This window comes from Macrobrachium nipponense, chromosome 3 (assembly GCF_015104395.2).
Source record: "Macrobrachium nipponense isolate FS-2020 chromosome 3, ASM1510439v2, whole genome shotgun sequence".
NCBI lineage: Eukaryota > Metazoa > Arthropoda > Malacostraca > Decapoda > Palaemonidae > Macrobrachium > Macrobrachium nipponense.
In genome coordinates, this window is record NC_087202.1 from 123,196,210 (window position 1) to 123,215,352 (window position 19,143).

Consider the following 19,143-nt stretch of genomic DNA (forward strand, 5'->3'; position numbering starts at 1 on the left):
TCCCAATTTGGTGCTGGTCTAAAGAAGAGATCAGTTTATGGATCCCTTTTATCCAAAGCTGTTTCTCCGAGCCAGAGGACAGCGTTATTGTTCTTGCCCCCTCTGTCAGATCATCTGTTTCCTTCTCAGTTGGTGAAAGATATATCTCGCTCGCTAACTGAGAAGGCGACACAAGATCCTGTCCAAACTTCTAAGAAGAGTCGTCCTGTAGTGTTGACGAATAAAAAGGACTCGCGTCCTCCTCAGCAGCCCTTTCGTGGAGGTGCAACAACGGTCTCCCCCTTCCAGGAGAAGAGCTCTGATAAGAGAGGAAGGTCTTCCTTCAGGCCATTCAAGAAAGGAAAGTGACTTGTTGATCCTCCAAGCACCAGTAGGCGCCAGACTCCTGAACTTTGCAGGAGCTTGGCAAAAAAGGGGAGCCGACCCTTGGTCAGTTTCAGTCCTAAAGAAAGGATACGTAATCCCTTCGAGGACAGTCCTCCCCTCCTCTACTCCTCGGGAACTGTCAGCGAGGTACAGAGACCCTGTAATGAGAAATACTCTCCTTCAAATGGTGGAGCAAATGTGGGAAAAGGAGGCCATCGAACTTGTACAGGATCCACTCTCATCCCCGGGATTTTTAACAATCGCCTATTTTCTAGTACCAAAGGCATTGGGGGAGGGGGGGTGGAGACCAGTATGGACGTAAGCGCTCTGAACCACTTTGTTCAGAAAAAGAAAGTTCCGTATGGAAACGTCCGTCTCAGTAATGTCAGCACTTTCGTCCAGGAGATTGGATGGTCTCTCTGGACTTGCAAGATGCATATTTCCTACGTTCCCATTCACCACTCGTCAAAGAAATATCTTCGATTTATGATAGGAGGCAAGATTTTTCAGTTCAGGCTCTGTGTTTCGGCCTGTCTACAGCTCCACAGGTCTTCACCAACCTGATGGCGAATGTAGCGAGATGGCTTCACCTAGAGGGAATAAACATCTCCCTCTACTTAGACGACTGGCTGATCAATGCCAAGTCGGAGATTCAGTGCTTGGAGGACCTATTGATAACAAGAAATATGGTAGAATCGCTGGGATACTCGTGAACCTCGAGAAGTTGCAAACTGATCCCCAGCCAGAACTTGGTCTATCTGGGGATTCAGATGGATTCTCGGGGTTTTCGGGTATTTCCTTCGCGAGAGAGAATCACTCGAGGTTTGTCAAGAATCTTGAGCTTCTTAGAGAGAGAGAGCAGTTCAGCGAGGGATTATCTGAGCCTTTTAGGGACTCTGTCCTCGCTAGAAAAGTTCTTCTCTCTGGGGAGGCTTCACCTTCGCCCTCTTCAGTTTTTCCTGAAAGAGGTGTAGAGTTGGAAGACGGGACAACTCTCAGACACTTTCCCGATTCCACAATAGATAAAGAATCACTTAAAGTGGTGGATCCTTCCTCTTCAGAAGAACGAAGGCGTGTCACTTGCCCTGCAGAACCCAAGCCAAGTTGGTTATTTTCCGACGCTTCGGAGTTGGGATCGGTATTGGGGAGCGACGCTAGGAGCAAGGGAGGTGTCAGGCACCTGGACAAAGGAAACAGGTGTCCTGGCACATCAATTGCAAAGAGCTAGCAGCCATACACCTGGCCTTAAGATTCTTCGAGGAGATAGTCAGAGGGCGGGGTGATTCAGGTAAACTCGGACAACACCACGGCTCTGGCTTACGTACGCAAGCAAGGAGGGACTCATTCATTCTCCCTCTATCAGTTAACAAAGGACCTGTTAACCTGGACAGAGGAAAGAGGCATAACTCTCCTCACACAGTTTGTGCAAGGGATAAAAATGTGAGAGCGGACAGACTAAGCAGGAGGAATCAGGTCCTTCCCACAGAGTGGACTCTACACACAGAAGTGTGCCGAAGTCTGTGGTCCCTGTGGGGGAGGCCTCACATAGACCTGTTTGCTACGTTCCTCTCCAAAAGAGTAGAGATCTTTTGCGCTCTAGGGAAGATCAAGAGCCTTTGCAGTAGACTCGTTTCTCCTGGATTGGTCGGGCCTAGACGCCTACGCCTTTCCCCCGTTCAAGCTCCTGGGGGAAGTACTCAGGAAATTCGTAGCTTCAAAGGGCACGAAGTTGACCCTCATATTTCCATTTTGGCCAGCCCAAGAATGGTTCCCGGAGGTACTGGAGTGGATAGTGGACTTCCCCAGATCTCTACCAAGCAGAGCAGATCTACTCAGACAACCCCACTTCGAGAGGTTTCATCACAACCTCCCCGGTCTCGCTCTGACTGCCTTTCGACTATCGAAAGACTTGTCAGAGCGAGGGGTTTTTCTCGCAAGGCTGCAGGCGCTATCGCTCGAGCCCGCAGATCTTCAATGAGAAGAGTATACCAATCGAAGTGGGAAGTCTTTAGGAGGTGGTGTAAGAGTAAGAAGCTGTCTCCTCAGTACCTCTATAGTTAACATTGCCGATTTCCTCCTTTTTCTGAGAGAGGAATCGCACCTTTCCGTGTCGACAATCAAAGGATACAGAAGCATGCCGTCTTCAGTATTCAGGATTTCGAGGGCTAGAGATTGCAGAGAACAAGGATCTACATGATTTGATTCGGTCCTTTGAAACTTCAAAATCAGCATCTCCTAGAACACCTAGTTGGAATCTGGACAATGGTCCTGAAATTCCTTACCTCAGATAAATTCGAGCCTCTACATCTGGCTTCCTTCCGCGATGTCACTAGGAAATGCTTATTCCTGTTGTCTCTCGCGACGGCCAAGAGGACGAGCGAATTGCACGCTCTGGACTCCACAGTGGGATTCAAAGGAGATGCGGCTATCTGTTCGTTCCAGACATTGTTTCTGGCGAAAACGAGAACCCATCTAAACCTTGGCCCAGAAGCTTTGAGGTAAAAGGCCTATCTAACCTCGTAGGCAGAGAGACAGAGAGGTCTCTCTGTCCAGTTAGAGCTCTTAAATTTATTTAGAGAGAAAGAATCAGATGGGAGGATGTCAACAAGGTCTTTGGTGTGCTGTGAGGAACCCCGAAAGACTCATGTCTAAAAACGCCTTGGCCTTCTTTGTGAGAAGTGTGGATTACTGATGCACACAAGAACTGCTTTGATGAATCCTTCGGTCTTCTAAAGGTTAAGACTCATGAGGTGAGGGCCAGTAGCAACGTCCCCTGGCGTTTCAAAAGAATATGTCTCTCAGGAATATCATTGAGACTACATATTTGGAGGTGCAATTCAGTGTTTGCATCTCATTACCTGAAGGATGTGAAAGTGACTTATGAGAAGTGCTTCTCTCTAGGTCCATTTGTATCAGCAGATACAGTTCTGGGTCTTGGAGCAAAGACTGATCCTTAAAATATTTTTATCTTTAATGTACATAAACCCTCTTGTCAGATATGTGCTTGGTTTCCTATTAGCAAGAGTACTTTATGTCGCACGGGCGGCTGGTGTCATTGCTAGTAGGGGATCAGGGGTATGTATGGCTAGTAGGGGGGTAAAATTTGTTTTGTTTGTTATAAATGAACGTGTATTTATGTTTCGAGTTTTTGGTTGTTTGTAAGGAGTTCGGGGATAACTCCTTGCAATCTTAGAACTAACATGGATGTTAGGATCAGGTGATCGGGATCGGTGTTGTGCTCCTTGAACAAGGTGTATTGTCATGTTAGTGGAATAGCACCCAATGACAAAGGCCTTTAGGCTCTGCCGAGTAACTTGGATAAAGACCCCATTGCAGACCCACAAGAACTCTTAGCCATAGATCAATATCTCGCTGAGGCTCTTGAGGCGAAGCAGACTCCTAGGCAGTAGCCACGAAGTCTTCAGCCTAATAAGGTAGGAACAAGGTTTATTAATACCTACAACATATGTTGTTTACCTGTCTATTTCAGTAGTTAGCTGTCTCTTACCCACCACCAATGGTGCTAATCAGCTAAGTATATATCTGGCAGGGAAGTTGAATGTATAAAAATGATATTGTCATGATACAATAAAGTTTTATACATACTTACCTGACAGATATATACGATTAATGGCCCACCCAGCCTCCCCGCAGGAGACAGGTGGAAGAGAAGAATTCTGATTAGAAAACGGGAATGGTTCCTAGTCCTGCCACCCAGGGCAGGGCGGTAGATCACCTGACCTACCGGTAGCGTGTGCCGCGAAATTTGAATTTCTGTCGGGGACGACGGAGTCTATAGCTAAGTATATATCTGTCAGGTAAGTATGTATAAAACTTTATTGTATCTGACAATATCATATTGTCACATGTTTCCTGGTTTTCCTATCTATGCTGCGGAGTTCTGCCTTCGTCCATTCCACTATTCCTGTGCTGTATCTGATTACTGGCACTGCCTATGTGTTTATTTTGGCTTTTATCATATTTCTGGCGTTGAGTTTGACTTGAGTATCGCCTTGAGTCTCTGCATATATTCTTTCCTGATTGTGTCCTTCATCTCTTGGTGTTTTATATCCCCTCCTTCCATTATCCTAGGTATTTGTATCCAGTCTCATCTGTGTTTGATGTTGCCCCCATCTGGTAGCTTTATCCCTTCAGTTCTCGTACTTTGGCCTTGTTTTTTGTATGTTGACTAAGGTGCAATTTTTTCTATTCCAAACTCCATCCTGATGTCCCCAAATACAATCCTTACAGTCTGGATTAGGGTATCTATTTCCTTGATGCTCATACCATACAGCTTGATGTCGTCCATGAACATCAGATGGTTGATTCTGTTGCCTCTTTTCTTGAGTTGGTACCAGCATCCATCTTCTGTAGTGCTTTTGTCATGGGAATCATGGCTACTACGAAGAGTAATGGGGACATTGAGTCGCCCTGGAAGATCCCTCTCCTGATATTAACCTCTGCTAGTCTTATTCCAGAGCTTGTAAGTATTGTATTCCAGTTGCGCATTGTATTTTTGAGGAAGCTGATGGTGTTTTCCTCTGAACCATATATTTTCAGGCATTCTATTAGCCATGTGTGTGGTATCATGTCGAAGGCTTTCTTATAGTCTATCCATGCCATGCTTAGGTTGGTTTTCCTTCTCCTACTGTTCTTCATTACCATTTTGTCTATCAGGAGCTGGTCCTTTGTGCCCCTACACTTCCTTCTGCAGCCTTTCTGTTTGGGGGGGGATGGTGTTTTGTCTCCTCTAGGTAGTTGTATAGCCTTTCACTGATGATACCTGTTAGTAACTTCTACATTATTGGTAGCAGGTTGATAGGCCTGTAGTTACTGGCTATATTTTCCTTACTCTGACCTTTTTGTACTAAGGATGTTCTTCCTGTGTCATCCATTTGGGTGCATGGTGATTTGAGATAGAATGCTGGAGTTGTTCTGCTATTCGTGGGTGTAGGGCCTTGAAGTTTTTGAGCCATTATTCATGGACTTCATCGGACCTGGGGCTTTCCAGTTTGGCATTTTTTTTAGTTGGTGTCTGACTGTGTCTGTCGTGGGATCTCTGTGAATCTTTGTTTTATTCTCCCTGTTTCTTCTTCCTTGACTTCCTGGAGCCATGTTGCATGTTTGTTGTGTGATACAGGATTGCTCCATATGTTTTCCCAGAGTCTCTTACTTGGTTCGGCTTCAGGAATTTCTTGGTGGTTGTCTTCCCCTCTTAGTTTGGCTATATAGTCTTTTCTGGTTGGTTCCGAATAGTTTGTTCTGTTGGTATCCCTTATTCCTGTTCATGTACCATTGGATCGTATGTGCTTTGGCCTTAAGCTCTGTTTTACATCTTCTATTGTGTTTGTTTGTCCCCCTCTCTTGTACTTTATTATGATTATTTATTATATTACTAGTTATTATTATTATTATATTATTATTATTATTTATTATATTATTGATTATTTATTTATTGGATTATTAATTATTGATTTATTATTAATTATTTTTATTATTATTTCTTAATTTAATTAGTATTACTTATTATTATTATTAGTATTATTATTCTTATTATTATTATTATTATTTTTATATTTATTATTACTTATTATATTATTATTATTATTATTATTATTATTATTATTATTTATTATTTATTATTTATTATTATTTATTATTATTATTAATTATTATTATTATTTATTATTATTATTATTATTATAGTATTTTTCATTATTATTATACTCCTCCTCTCAAGGTAAGAGCACATGAACAAAAGATAAGATTTTGAAGAAATTTTAGAATGAGATTCTGTAGTATCAAATTTGCAGGGTATTGATACAGTAGCTTATTGACATCTAAAACCTAAAGGAGTTACATAGCTATAGTTCTTTGTCTGTCAAAATAGTTTACACCTGATTAAGTTCTTGAATTAGTATTCACCAGTTTGAAGCACTCAAGTGAAAATTGGAAGTACTTGTAGTCTCGCTTTATGACTTTGTTTTTGAGGTAATGTGTAATGAGGTATTTTGTGATTCACAGATTTATTCCTAATCGTAGTACGACTGACTTGGAACGTTCACATCACCTACTAGTAACAAGTATGGAAAATTCAAGTATTGAAAAGAGTGGTGAAGACGACGAACTTTCATTTCAGCAGGTATGGTGGCACAGGATTTTGACCATTTCTTTATTGAGAAAAATTAAATGACATTGTTGATATATTATAGTTTTTTTGGTTGTGTACTGAAATGTTAGTTCACTGTTTCAGAGAGAATACCAACAGAAAATGTCAGAAAATCTCAATGACGGCCAGCCCAAAGAAAATAAAATTTTGTCTTTTAAAAGTAAAGCTCCACAGGCTAAAGAAGGTATGTACAGAATTGGAACAAGCTAATACATCAGTTCTAAACCTAGAGTCCTTCATAGCACAGGGTGTGGCCTCCTGATGGTTCAGTTGTGGATCATTGAGTTTTTATGACTTTTGTATACAAATTTTAAATTCACTATACCTTGCACTGTAGATCAGTTTTCTGTTGTCCAAATTTATCTAGGATGTTTATTGTACAAAACTGAAGTATAGTTATATTTTATCAAGAGTTGTAAATGGTGACATTTTTCAGTGTATGAAAAGCTTTAATGGGTGGAGTGTACATTATTCAAACTCAGTGCACATGCTATAAGCTTTTGTTTATGGATAAAGCACTCAAAAGGAATGGAAAATTCAAAGCTGTGAAGCATGTAAAGTTTCTCAATTCAGTACAGTATACAGACCTTAGTTTAGTTGGGCATAATGACAGGAAAAATGATTTGGCCTAGTGTTCCAGTGCAGAGAAAATTTCTTGCATACAAGTCTTCATCCTTTTGATGAATGTTGAAAGTGTATGGGGCAAACTGTAAAATGTTGACAACCCTTGCACAAAAGCTGATTGTTTTCTGATCACCAGTTTAATTAAATGCAAACAGTAGTGGGCATGAAGACTTAAGAACTAAGCGGCCATACAACAAAAGAATGGCAAAAAATGCTGACCAGAGCAAAGTGTTCTCCAATGTGAGTCCCTTTTTGGAGTGAAAACTGAGCAAGCATTTTAGTTTGCAATAAAAAATATTTTAAAAGTTAGAAAAGAATTTGCAAAATGGTCATCACAGGAAATATTTAGGGAAACTAAGAAATTGTTCATCAATAAAATTAGCAAACAAAATGTCTACTATGGAGCACAATACTAAGAACAGTTTTGAAGGGATGGTAATATTACTCAGTACTGAAGAGAAGAATGATGTTAAAGGGTACTACACAGAAGTATACATAACAGATGAGAATATGAAGAGGAGTCATTAAGTCTGAAAAAATTCCTGTTAAAGTCACTGTACATTTTCTTCACCTGCAGATCCAATGCTTTCTGCATTGTACTTTGCAGCCATCCAAATTCTTAAGTTTTACTTTGCTCTAGTCTCACTTTTCTTTAAGAACATATCCTGCAAATGAAGCCCAATTAGGTGTAACTGGGTATTCTCATTGTGTTGATTTACGATAAAAATGTTGCATTATATGAAATGTGTATTTCAGATCAAACACATTGTATCTATGTTTACAGGAAATAGTTACTCAAATGTTTGTTTCTATGAGATTGCAATAATCTTTATATTGGAGAATCCCACCTTCAAGTTGAGACAATCTTAGAAGCTTTGAAATATGAGTCAGGTGTGTTGGAGTACTGCCCACTCACCTGTGTGAAACTTTGGAGTTTTCTTCGTTTCTGTCAGTGTGCATATATATTGTTACTGTTGCACTATATTGACATTGATGGTTGAAGATTATTCTATTTATCGGTCGGTTAAAAATGTTTGTTTACCATAGAACCTGTAAGTGATATCATTCCGGGTGTATGGTCATTTTCTTCACTACCACATGACCCTCCAATTTTCCGTTCTTCATGGGAGAAGGAGGACTTCTGGTGCTGTCTATTCCTCTCCTTAGATTGGGTTGGTTGGGGAAAATCAGTTACTTTCAGCTGCTAAGTGTTAAAGTTCTTTGACTATTTCAAGCATGATACAAGGGTGGTTTCTCATAACCTGTCTAAAGTATCAGGAAATGCCCCGGAGTCAGTGGCGTTTCCATAGTTCTAGAGTTCGAAACTTCGGTGTCGAGGGATCCTCATCCAACGTAGTAGGTGCAGGGAAAACGTATGTACGATTACTAATCCATGTTCTGTTTGTCGGGGTTGGTCGGTGAAGAGTGGAAAAAGTTCTATGAGAACCGGCCAAATACAAAAGGAAGTGGTGACGCCATCTTTGGATGACCAAACCTTGCCGGCTTCTTTTGTATCGGCAATAAACCAGACTGCTCCATATGTTTCTCCACCTGCTTTTGATTTGTCTCATACCCCTTCGGTTTCTCCTAGCGATTCATTATCGGAAACGTCAGGAGGGGTTTTGGGTAATTTTATGCGTAATATGCACGCTCCTTTGTTCCCAGCAGGTAGAGGGGGAGCATCGCCATCTTTGTTCCAGACGCTGGCTCCCGAAGCTCATAGGTTGGACGGTATGTGGTCAGCGCTAGGCTTACCAGGCGTACCAACCTTGGAATGTTTGCTTGCGCATTATATGGCGTCACGGTTCCAGCAGGGTCCGGCAGCGCTGAATGTTCCTCATCCCCCCCTGGCTTGCAATTTATGGGAAATAATGCCGCGGCTACGCCATCAAATTCGATGTATACAGCGATGCAGAACGTGGGAGGTAGTTTGGCAGCAAACGTGCGGTTGCCAGCAGAAGCAGCACGTGCAGTCTCTCCCTACGAGATTGGTGACGTCACAACATACGTCACACGCCGATATGGCAGGCACGATGACGTCACAGACTGCTTCTTCTCGGCCTATTTCGCTGCACCCAGACTCAAATACGCCTTCTGACTCGGCAATACAAACTGTAATGCAGAAACTACAGGATATAGAGAAGAGAATGGATAAGAGAGACAAAAAGAAAAGGTGTGATTCGCCTTCTTCGTCTTCTTCCTCTAGTTCGGAATCATCGCTAAGTCTGATGACGTCACGGCGAGCGCCAAGTCAAGCGTTGGAGGATTCGGGATTTCGTGGTCTGATCCTCGGACTAAGAAGAGGAGAAGAGTGAATTCTTCTTCATCTTCAGACCAGGACTGTCGTATCCCAGTCAGCAGGAAGGTCGGGAAGTCAGTGGCTGGTAAGCACAAAAGCTAGCGGACGAAGCCGTTGCAAGAGTCCGAACAAGCGAGAGAGGAGACGGCCAACGGACAAGTGGCCGACGCGGAGTTGCCAGTTCGGATTACAAAGACCACGATACCGCTGGTAAAATCGACGTTGGCGGCGAAGGGTGCAGCAGAGGATAGGATGCAGGTTCCAGTTTCACCCGTAAGGCCATTCAAAATACGCACAAAGGATGATAAGGCTCCTATTAAAAGTACGAAAAATAGGGAGTTGGCAACCTCGTCGGATACGTTCCGTGGAAGGCAGTGTCCGTCTGGATGGAAAGTCGAGGCCGAGTTCCCCGACGCTTGAAAACGATACCAATCCTAATACAGACGAACGTTATATCAGTTTCAAGGGAGCCTACATCTTGGAGATCTAGACGCGATTCTCGCTTTAAGATCCGTGAGCAGAGAAAAAAGTGAGGCTTTCTCGTTCCCCTACTGACTATTCGGGATCGAGCCAACGGCGGCCATCAAAGATCAAAGAGACCGCGGCCGTGGAATTCCTGGCCGTTTGTCAGAAGATAGGGGTGAGACAACATCCCCTGTGACGGAGAACAGTATGTTAGAGCCAGAGGAAGGAGAAAACCAAGAGTTCTGGCCTCGTATGCAGAGGTGATTGATTTGATTCGTCAATTCAATAACCTTTCGGAGAAGACAGAAACACCTGCCAGTATGCTTCCTCCGGGAATCGACATGGTATTTGGATTAAAAAGGGATACCAAGGTGTCGTATGAATTGCCTTGTTCGAGTCATGCGGATTCTGTCTTACAACACGTAAACGCAAAGATTGCAGGAAGGGATAATTCCTTAAGATCTAATTGAGCATTTAAATTTATTCCTCCTCCAATGATGAAGCAAAGGAAATATTATACCACTGAAGGTCCCTTTGCTGTCTAGACAAGTGAACCCTAATTTTGTAAGATTAAGGCCTGGATTAACCTTGGATCAGGTTAAAATGGAGTGCCCTTCGATGACGTACCAAGAGCTGCTATGTTAGAAGCAACAGCTTCTTCTGTCTTTCAGACTGCTTCTTGGTTAGATCTTTGGTCAACAGCAGTGGCGAAGATTGCATCCTCGGAAGTGACAAGAAAGGTAGTGGATGAATCATTGTTCATTAGATTGCTACAATCAGGTTCCAAAGCAATTGCGTACTTGACAAACTCAAGTGCCAATGTTTGGGCAAATATCCTACTAATGAGGAGAGATGCAGCGTTGGCTAGACTAAGCCGCACTGTAGATTTGGATTCCCCTTACCCTGTTAGCAATGAGGAATGGGGATATCTTGGAGTCGCAACTGCTGTTGCCAGAGGTCATACTGGAAGAGGAGATAGATAGAAGGATGGACACTAATGATAGATTGGTGCAGCAGGCAGTTAGGAAACTGTCTTAACAGTCAAGCTATTCCTTTGGAGGTGAGGGAACAGCAAATATCTCGGAAGAAGACAGTGAGACATAACATCCCTAATAGAGCCACAATACCCTCTTCCCCAAAGAGGCTAACTCATCGGCCCTTTCACAATAGAAACAACAGAGGAAGGGGGAGTAGGGGAAGAGGGAGAGGCTCAAGAAGATAGGATGGGTGCCTCTCATCACTCGGCCACACCAGTGGGGGGTTGCCTGGCAAATCAGTGGAAGGTGTGGCAGGAACTGGGGCAGAGCAGTGGGTGGTGGATGTTCTCAGGGTCGGGTATTTGATTCCGTTCGAGGTAACCCCGCCCCTGACAGAACAGCCATTACCCCACTTCGCTTATGCTCAGGAATCTCAGAAGGCCATTATTCTGCAAGACGAAGTGAAGAAGATGACTGAAAAAGGAGCTGTGGAACAAAGTATACAGTCCGTCGAAAGGCTCCTACAGCAGGATTTTCCTGGTACCCAAAGCCAACGGGGAGTGGAGGACAGTAATAGACCTGTCAACTTTGAATCTGTTTATAAGGAAAACCAGTTTCAAAATGGAAACTCCAAAAACGGTTCTACAAGCAGTCAGGATCGGGGACTTTATGCTGACAGTTCGATCTAAAGGACGCATACTTTCAGATACCAGTCCCTCAGTCTTCAAGGAAATTTCTCCGCTTCAGTCTTGCAGGGAACGCTTTCGAATTCAAGGTCCTGTGCTTCGGATTGACAACGTCTCCTCAAGTTTTTACAAGAGTGTTCACTCTCGTGTCGACTTGGGTGTGGTTGGGGCCATGCTCAGGGGATCAGGCTAATAAGGTATCTGGACGATTGGCTGGTGATAGCGAAGTCCACAGCCTAGTTTTTGTGATAAATCAGGAGAAGTCGCAGTTGGATCCAAGTCAACGTTGAAGTATCTGGGAATGGTTATAGACACAATAGAAGCCAAAGTATTCCCGACAGACCAAAAAGAATAGAGAAATGCAAACAAGTGGTGAATGCCTTTCTGGGAAAAACACAGGCAGCAAGGCAGTGGCAGGTAGTACTGGGAATCCTAACTTCCCTGGAGTTTTGGTCACCAATAGTAGATCACCCGTATGAGCAAATTCCCTTGTCGGCAGAAGTGGGGAAAGACTTGCTGTGGTGGGTGAACGACGACAATCTGACAGTGGGTGTCCCCCTTCAACAATCCTCCCCGGACCTCTTGCTGTTCTCAGATGCATCACTAGAAGGCTGGGGAGGCCCATATGGAGGAGTTGATGGTGTCAGCAAAATGGAGTTGCAAGGACAGAGAACTCCATATAAACGTGCTGGAGTTTAAAGCAGCATTTCTAGCTCTACAGGGATTCAGGGAGAGAGTAAAGGAACACTCAGTGGTATTGATGTCAGACAACACCACAGTAGTAGCTTATATAAACAAGCAAGGAGGCCTAGTTTCTCGGCAGTTACATGTGATGACAGTTCAACTTCACCAGTGGGCTATAGAGAACCTGGTAGACATCAGTGGCCGACAAGTTGAGCCGCAGGGATCAGATTCTGGGAATGGAGTGGTCCCTCGCACCAACAGGTAGTGGACAGGATGCTCATGTTGTGGGAAGGACCGATCATAGACCTATTCGCAACAGGATACAAAAAAAGTTGGAAGTGTATTGTTCTGTAGTCCCAGACGCAGAGGCAGTAGCAGAAGATGCGCTACAACACCCTTGGGACAATCTGGACGTGTACGCAATACCTCCATTTTGTCTAATCCGTCAGGTTCTGAACAGGGTAATGCGGTCTCAGAACCTCAAGATGACTCTGGTAGCTCCGTTATGGCGAAGGCAGAGTGGTTTCCAGACCTACTGGAACTCCTAAATAGACGTGCCGAGAGAGTTACCCCCATGGAGCAACCTACTGTGTCAGCCGCACATGGAGAGGTACCACCAGTCGGTGAAGTCCCTATCGCTTCACGGGTGGAGACTGTCAAGTATCTCCTCCGAGCGAGAGGGTTTTCGCAGAAAGCAGCAACTCAGATGGCAGGAAATATCAGAAAATCATATGCGGCAGTATACCAAGGAAAGTGGTCAGCATACTGTGATTGGTGTCGTAGAGGGAACTTGTCTCCACTCGGTACCACTATTCAGCAGTTAGCAGACTTTCTGGTATATCTCAGAACAGAAAAGCATATGTCTTTATCTGCAGTGAAGGGGTACAGGGCTGTTCTAGCCTTAGTCTTACGAATGAAAGGGTGGACATTTCGTCTTTATGGGAGTTGGCCATGCTGATGAGGAGCTTTGAACAGTCATGTCCACCAAAGGAACTAAAAGCCCCAGATTGGGATCTGACCATGGTACTGAGTAGTCTGACAAAACCCCCCTACGAACCACTAAGCAGTCACAGATAGTTGCCTGACCCTGAAGACAGTCGTCTTATTGGCCCTGGCTTCAACCAAAACGGGTGGTGGAGCTACATGGCCTGTCATATCTCATAAAGCACTCGAGAGGTTGGAGGTCAATGGTATTGAGTTTGTTCCAGAATTCGTGGCCAAGACTCAAAACCCAACAATAGTAGACGGCAGATTCGACTCCTTTGCCATACCTTCCTTGGCAGACTTGTAGACATTGACAAAGATGAGATGCTTCTGTGCCCCGTCAGGGCACTAAGGGAGTACTTAAAGAAGGACAAGGCACCTCAGGCCGGGGTGCCGGAGGTTGTTCATAAGTACAGGACGGAACAAGGAAGGAAGTGTCCAGGAATACAATATCGTTTTGGCTAAGGGAGACGATCAGAAGTGCTTACATGACAGAAGACAGGGGGTCAAATAGCCAGGTGGGAGCTAGAGCTCATGACATCAGGGCTTGAGTGCTTCTTTGGCATTTAAAAGAAGAACATGTTTGTGGAGAGAATTCTGAAAGCTGGTGTGTGGAAAGGCCAAACAACTTTCACCTCATTTTATTTAAAAGATGTTGCCCATAGATCCTTGGACACTTTTTCCTTGGGTCCAGTGGTGGCGGCCCAACAAGTGATATAGTTCATCCAGTGCCCCGGCGGTGGGTCAGTTTCCGTCTAGTCTTAGATGAAGGTATGAAAGTAGAATGAATGGGATGACTGGTCTTTTTTCTTTACTACTTTCTGTCCTACTCCTTAACTACGGGCAATATGAAGGAGGGTATCGTCATATGCTGGAACGGAATAGATGCAGGTGAGGTGGTCAGCCATACTGTGAAGCTATCTTAGGTTATGGATACTTTTCAGTAGCAACACACCCCTCTAGATAATAGGGAAGAGAGGGGTGAGGGTGGATCCAGTTACAAGGGACAAGAGTAAACCATAGAATGGTATCAAAACCCAGTGAGGGAAACTAATAGTTGTTCATACACGAAACAAACCTTCGGTCTTAACATTAGGATTTACTAGCGCCAAGCTGGAAACCGGTAGAATTAAAATTACGCTTGTGAGATTCCAGGGACTAATGGCAACCTATACCAGGTCACGGGGCCATGTATACCCAGAATGCCACGGCTACCTGTGACCCATCAGTTATTTTCCTACCGCCTTTAAGATAAGACGTGTTACTGTCTATCTCATTTAAAGCCGGTTTTTCAGTTTGGTTGGGCCCTTTCTTTATCCATTTCATTTTTTATTTTCATTCCTTTTCTTTCTCCAAGTGTGATCAGTGTGTGGTAAGAGTGTATACGTGGTATGATGGAGAATTTTGCCTCAACATCGGGATCGTCTACCGCTTCTCGAAGAGGAGACAAAGGAAATGCCCAGGAGTCAGTGGCTTCCCTTGTTCTAGGTTCCTAACTTCGGTGTCGACGGATCCTCATCCAACGTGTAGTAGGTGCAGGGAAAACGTATGTACGGTTACTAATCCGTGTTCTGTTTGTCGCGGTTGGTCGGTGGAACAGTGGAAGAAGTTTCTATGGGAAAAGCCAATACAAAAGAAGGGGGTGACGCCATCTTTGGATGACCAAACCTTACCGGCTTCTTTTGTATCGGTATAAACCAGGCTGCTCCATAATGTTTCTCCACCTGCTTTTGAATTGTCTCATACCCCTTCGGTTTCTCCTAGCGGTTCTGTATCGGAAACGTCAGGAGGGGCCTTGGGTAATTTTATGAATAATTTGCACTCTCCTTTGTTCCCAGCAAGTAGAGGGGGAGATCCGCCATCTTTGTTCCAGGCTCCTGCTACTCAAGCGCATAGGTTAGATGGTACGTGGTCAGCGCTAGGCCTACCAGGCGTACCAAACCTTGGATGGTCTGCTTGCGCATTATATGACGTCACGGTTCCAGCAGGGTCCGGCAGCGCTGAATGTTTCAATCCCACGGGCTTGCAATTTATGGGAAATTAATGCCGCTGCTTCACCATCCCACTCAGTATTTACAGCGATGCAGAACGTGGGAGGTAATTTGGCAGCAAACGTGCGGTTACCAGCAGAAACCTCTCAGTCTCTCCCTACGAGAGGGATGACGTCACAACATACGTCACACTCTGAGATGGCAGGCGTGATGACGTCACAGACCGATTCTCGGCCTTTTTCGCTGCACCCAGACGCTAATACGCCTTCTGATCCGTCAATGCAAACTGTAATGCAGAAGTTACAGGATATAGAGGAGAGAATGAATAAGAGAGACAAAAAGAAAAAGTGTGATTCGCCTTCTTCTTCTTCTTCCTCTAGTTCGGCGTCATCGCTAAGTCCGATAACGTCACGGCGAGCGCCAGTCAAGCGTTGGAGGAGGATTAGGGAGTTCCTAGCGGATCCTCGGGCCAAGAGGAGAAGAATCAATTCTTCCTCTTCTTCGGACGAAGACTGTCATTTCCAAGTCAGCAAGAAGGTCGGAAAATCAGTGGCTATTAAGCACAAGGTTGGCAGACGAAGCCGTTCGCAAGAGTCCGAACAAGCGAGAGAGGTGACGGCCGGCGAGCTAGCGGCCGAGGCAGAGTTGCCAGTTCGGATCGCAAAAACTGCGATACCTCTTGGTAAAATCGACGTTGGCGGTGAAAGGTGCAGCAGAGGATGGAATGCAGGTCCCAGTTTCGCCTGTAAGGCCGTTCAAAATACGTACGAAGGACGATAAGGCTCCTATTAAAAGTACGAAAAATAGAGAGTTGGCAACCTCGGCGGATACGTTCGTGGAGGAAAGGCAGTGTCCGTCTGGATAGAAGGCCGAGGCCGGGCTCCGCCGACGCTCGAAAACGATGCCAATGCCTAATAGAGACGAACTTACCTCTGTCTTAAGGGAGCCTTCATCTTGGAGATCTAGACAGATTGAAAAAAAGAGCTCCTAGATCCGTGAGCAGAGAAAGAGTGAGACGTTTCTCGTTCCCCTGCCTGACTATCTGGGATCGAGCCAACAGCGGCCAGCAAAGATCAAAGAGGCCGCGGCCGTGGAATTCCGGGCCGTCTGTCAGAAGATAGAGGCGAGACAACATCTCTTCGTGACGGAGAGTGGTACACTAGAGCCGGAGGAAAAGGAGAAAACCAAGAGTTTCTGGCCTCGTATGCAGAGGTTATTGATTTGATTCGTCAATTCAATAGCCTTTCGGAGAAGACAGAAACACCGGCCAGTATGCTTTCCTCCTGGAATTGACATGGCGTTTGGACTAAAGAGGGATACAAGGTGTCGTATGAATTGCCTTGTTTCGAGTCATGCCGGAATCGGTCTTGCAACACGTAAACGCAAAGATTGCAGGGAGGGATAATTCCTTAAGATCTAATAGATCATTTAAATTTATTCCCCCTCCAATGATAAAGCAAAGGAAATATTATACGACACGAAGGTCCTTTGCTGTCTAGACAAATGAACCCTAATGTTGTAAGGTTAAGGCCTGGATTAACCTTGGAATCAGGTTAAAAATGGAGTGCCCTTCGATGACGTACCAAGAGGCTGCCCACGTTAGAAGCAACAGCTTCTTCTGTCTTTCAGGCTGCGTCCTGGTTAGACCTTTGGTCAACAGCAGTGGCGAAAATTGCATCCTCGGAACGCAACAAGGAAAGTAGTGGGATGAACCATTGTTCATTAGATTACTACAGTCAGGGTCCAAGGCGATTGCGTACCTGACAAACGTAAGTGCCAATGTTTGGGCAAATATCCTGCTAATGAGGAGAGATGCAGCATTGGCTAGACTAAGCCGCAATGTGGATTTGGATTCCCTGTTAGCAATGAGGAATGGGGATATCTTGGAATCGCAACTACTGTTGCCAGAGGTCATACTGGAAGAAGCGATAGATAGAAGAAGGATGGACACTAACGATAGGTTGGTGCAACAGGCAGTTAGGAAAACCTCTAACAGTCAAACTATTCCTTTGGAGGGAAGACAACAGCAGATGTCTCGAAAGAAAAACCAGTGAGACATAGCATCCCTAATAGAGTCACAAGACCCTCTTCCCCAAAGAGGATAACTCATCGGCCCTTTCACAATAGAAAAAACAGAGGAAGGGGCAATAGGGGAAGGGGGAGAGGCTCAAGAAGATTTAGGATGGGCGCCTCCCATCACTCGGCCACACCAGTGGGGGGTTGCCTGGCAAATCACTGGAAGGTGTGGCAGGAACTAGGGCAGAGCAGTGGGTGTGGATGGTTCTCAGGATCGGGTATTTGATTCCGTTCGAGGTAACCCCGCCCCTGACAGATCAACCATTACCCCACGTCACTTATGCCCACAAATCTCAGAAGGCCACTATTCTGCAGGACGAAGTGAAGAAGATGATGGAAAAAGGAGCTGTGCAACAAGTATGCAGTCCGACAAAAGGCTTCTACAGCAGGATTTTCCTGGTACCCAAAGCCAACGGGGAGTGGAGGACAGTAATAGACCTGTCAACGCTGAATCTGTTTATAAGGAAAACCAGTTTTCAAGATGGAAACTCCGAAAACGGTTCTACAAGCAGTCAGAATCGGAAGACTTTATGCTGACAGTCGATCTAAAGGACGCATACTTTCAGATACCAGTCCATCAGTCTTCAAGGAAATTTCTCCGCTTCAGTCTTGCAGGGAAAGCTTTCGAGTTCAAGGTCCTGTGCTTCGGATTGACAACGTCTCCTCAAGTTTTTACAAGAGTGTTCACCCTCGTGTCGGCGTCGGGCGCATGCTCAGGGGGATCAGGCTGATAAAGATATCTGGACGATTGGCTGGTGATAGCAAAGTCCAGGGAGAAAATTACTCAGGGACAGGGCGGCCCTCCTGCCAAGCTTTTGTCACAGCCTAGGTATTGTGGTGAATCAGCAGAAGTCGCAGCTGGATCCAAGTCAACGTTTGGAATATCTGGGAATGGTGATAGACAACAACCACAAGCCAAAGTATTTTCCCGACAGACCAAAGAGTAGAGAAATGCAAAAAACAAGTGGTGAATGCCTTTCTGGGAAAGCAGACACAGCCAGCAAAACAGTGGCAGGTGGTGCTGGGAATCCTAACCTCCCTGGAGAAGCTAGTACCACAAGGAAGGCTACACCTTCGGTCCCTACAATGGACGATGAAGGAGTGTTTTGGTCACCAACAGTAGATCACCCGTACGAGCAAATTCCCTTGTCGGCAGAAGTGAGGAAAGACTTGCTGTGGTGGGTGGACGACGACAATCTGACAGTGGGTGTCCCCCTTCAACAATCCTCCCCAGACCTCTTGCTGTTCTCGGATGCGTCACTAGAAGGCTGGGGAGCCCATATGGAGGAGTTGATGGTGTCAGCAAAATGGAGTTGCAAGGACAGAGAACTCCATATAAACGTGCTGGAGTTGAAAGCAGCTTTCTGGCTCTACAAGAATTCAGGGAGAGAGTAAAGGGACACTCAGTGGTATTGATGTCAGACAACACCACAGTAGTAGCTTATATAAACAAGCAAGGAGGCCTAGTTTCTCGGCAGTTAATGTGATGACAGTTCAACTTCACCAGTGGGCTATAGAGAACCTGGTAGACATCAAGGCCAGGTATATTCCGGGAAAAAGAAACATAGTGGCCGACAAGTTGAGCCGCAGGGATCAGATTCTGGGGAACGGAGTGGTCCCTACACCAACAGGTAGTGGGACAGGATGCTCATGTTGTGGGGAAGGACCGATCATAGACCTATTCGCAACCAGGTACAACAAAAAGTTGGAAGTGTATTGTTCAGTAGTCCCGGACGCAGAGGCAGTAGCAGAAGATGCGCTACAACACCCCTGGGACAATCTGGACGTGTACGCATTTCCTCCATTTTGTCTAATCCGTCAG

At 45.0% G+C, this 19,143-nt stretch overlaps 1 protein-coding gene and 1 pseudogene across 1 annotated transcript in view; one reads left to right on the forward strand and one right to left on the reverse strand.

The window, feature by feature from the left end:
- The window catches only part of LOC135222021 (cell division cycle protein 20 homolog), a 225,595-nt gene that overhangs the window by 138,333 nt on the left and 68,119 nt on the right, over positions 1-19,143 (reverse strand).
- Positions 1-19,143, forward strand: part of LOC135222099 (cell division cycle protein 20 homolog) — a 102,024-nt pseudogene that overhangs the window by 25,744 nt on the left and 57,137 nt on the right.